At 39.2% G+C, this 2,744-nt stretch overlaps 1 non-coding gene across 1 annotated transcript; it reads left to right on the top strand.

Moving 5' to 3' along the window:
* The first annotated feature begins 359 nt into the window (after positions 1-359).
* Trnas-uga (transfer RNA serine (anticodon UGA)) lies at positions 360-441 on the top strand. The gene has a single exon. It is a non-coding gene; the product is annotated as a tRNA-Ser (tRNA).
* Positions 442-2,744: the final 2,303 nt, after the last annotated feature.

The following is a 2,744-nucleotide window of genomic DNA, read 5'->3' as shown; positions in this document are numbered from 1 at the left end:
AAACGCTAACTTACGATAAAGGATCAGGGAACTACGTAAGACAATAATTTACAACCATTTACACAGGACAGAAAGATAGTTACATTGAAAACGCAGATAGAGGCGCTAAACAACGAAATAAACACCAAACTAAGTAAAGCGAATGCTTTAGTTTAAATTAATCTCCTTTGTGCAGGAGAATTCCGCTGAAGCTACCATACCAAACAACTATTTAAGAATGGCCTAAATCACTATGTAAACTAATATGTAGATCTAGTACATCATAAGACATTAATATTGTGCTCATAAGGAACGTGTAGTAAGCCCACGGAATGCTGCTGGCAGATAACACTGCCGCTAAGAGGCTCAAGCTTCAACCAGCTGCGGTGTCCGAGCGGTTAAGGAGTTGGACTTGAAATCCAATGGGTTCTACCCGCACAGGTTCGAATCCTGTCCGCAGCGACATTTTTAATTCCTTCATTCACACTGAAAACTGCACCCCGAGCACCAGTAACACGTAAATGAAAGCTAAAAGGAAGGTGCGCTGCTCACAAAAATTACAAACTGAATGCGCGCGCGTCGTAAGCGATTGTCGTTGACAACAATGCTACCATGAATAATGTCATAGAATAAATTTTTTTGTTAGATTAATGAAATCACCGTTTTAAAGTGCCGCTCTCAGTCTAGCCTGTGTTACCACAGGAATATCTTTGACCCATGAAACTTCGAATTACCCAAACGCTTAATGTTAAGATATCTTTGTTTCGGTAGCAAAAAAAAAAAAAAAAAAAAAAAACGAAGAAACACAATGATTGTTCAGTTCTGACAGTAAGTGTTTTACTCACACAGTATAGGTGTCAAATAAGTAGCTAATCCCATAATTAGACTTCAAATTTCTAGTATTAATTGACCTGCGCAGTGGTAGAGGGAACTGTCGTTTCCTCAGCAAGAAGTATGAGTGTTTTTTATTTCAGTAAGATACGTAATCATTCAAGTAATTTGTGCCCTCAAATTATACAGTTCAGGGTTCGAGTATTACATTTTCTTAGTATACGTCGAAATATTCAGCTACCGAAGACAGCAAGTATCTGAATCCAACTCCTCCGGTTTGTGAATTGGATTTTTAACATTTAGTAATTTACATTTAGTAATTTCATCAGCAATAATCCGGTCATAGCTGTTTGTATTGTCGTAGTACAAATGATGTGTGCGCATTACGACTGCCAAATACGTGTTTTAGATATTATTGTTTAGTGAAAATAAACTAGTGATCTTTCAGCGCCACTATTCTATGGACAATAAGATGATTAGAATGTTCGTGCGTATGTAAGGACAGTTTGTAAAAAATCTGGATTTTGATCTATTGTTGGTTGAACAGTGCACTTTTTAACAGAATGTATTGTTTTTCGCTACTATGAAAGCAACTGAGAACTCGGTTTTATTTTTCGATGAAAGATTGCCAAGCGCGAAAGTAAGTATGTTACTTACTAGTAAAGTTTCGTAGGCTTACTTTAAAGCGAATTTTTGAGCTCACTCATATATTTCAGATTACAAGCTTTTCCCCATCACATCGAACAATCTAGCAAGTATATCCACATTATTCATTTGCTTCGCAGGCGATCATAAGATGTTAATCAGTGAAAGAACTTGTCTCTTATAGCTTTATTCGATATGGTGAATACTGTACATAATTACGCGTGCAATGTGCAGTTACTTCCACCATAGTAAGACGCTTCATTTCGCATCAGATGTCAGCGGTGATGGTAATACCTCTACAAAGACTCGTGCGTTAGACAAATACATGAAGTAATAACGCCAACGGCTAAACTCCGTTAAGTGCTGGCAATAACAGGACGTGTGTTAATGGCTGAGTAAAAAAAAAAAAAAAAAGCTCATCAATGCTGTCCCTGCGCGGAGCCCGACACCTAGATGATCTCCGACAAGTCCGTAAGACACATGCTCCTATCACCACTCAAAAAATCTGACAGGTATACAGTACCATGCACGAAACATTTCACATGAGCTACAACTCGTAAGTTAGATAACCTGACAAACTGGTTTCATCTAAACAGGCACTTCTTGGTTACTTTTAACAAATTGATCAACGTGTTCACGTAATCTTATTGACACTTAAGAGTGCTACGCCCGTAATATTATGGGCTGCCCTCTTAATTCTATTGCTAGTTCCTGCGCGTAATATTGCTGGTGCGGCAGTTCTCAGAACGAAGACACACTTTTAGAGCATATTTCTGCCACTTGCACCCGCCGCAAAGCTTTTTGGTTTGCGAACAAGAGCACGCGACACCAGTGCGAGTAGTGTTCTGATTCGAAGCAGCGTGTCAAACGGTAGTCCACTGACTGGCGCCGGGATTCTCCGCATTGCTGAAGAATCGGGAGATAATCTGAGAGATATTTTTGACGGCGATGATACGGATGAAGATCCAACTTATGCTGAATCAAGATCAGGTAAAATTAACTGCTGTAATTTTTTTGTTTTTCTCACATATTTCCTGCACAAGTTCTAAGGTGAAATAATTTATTGTAATACGTCCTTTTCTTATTTCTTCCCGCGCGACCGCTACGGTCGCAGGTTCGAATCCTGCCTCGGACATGGATGTGTGTGATGTCCTTAGATTAGTTAGGTTTAAGTAGTTCTAAGTTCTAGGGGACTGATGACCTCAGATGTTAAGTCCCATAGTGGTCAGAGACATTTGAACCATCTTATTTCTTCGCACTTACGAAGTGAAAACACGATGCCAGTTGCT

Source organism: Schistocerca serialis, chromosome 5 (genome assembly GCF_023864345.2).
Source record: "Schistocerca serialis cubense isolate TAMUIC-IGC-003099 chromosome 5, iqSchSeri2.2, whole genome shotgun sequence".
Lineage (NCBI taxonomy): Eukaryota > Metazoa > Arthropoda > Insecta > Orthoptera > Acrididae > Schistocerca > Schistocerca serialis.
This window is presented reverse-complemented; position numbering and strand designations above follow the sequence as displayed.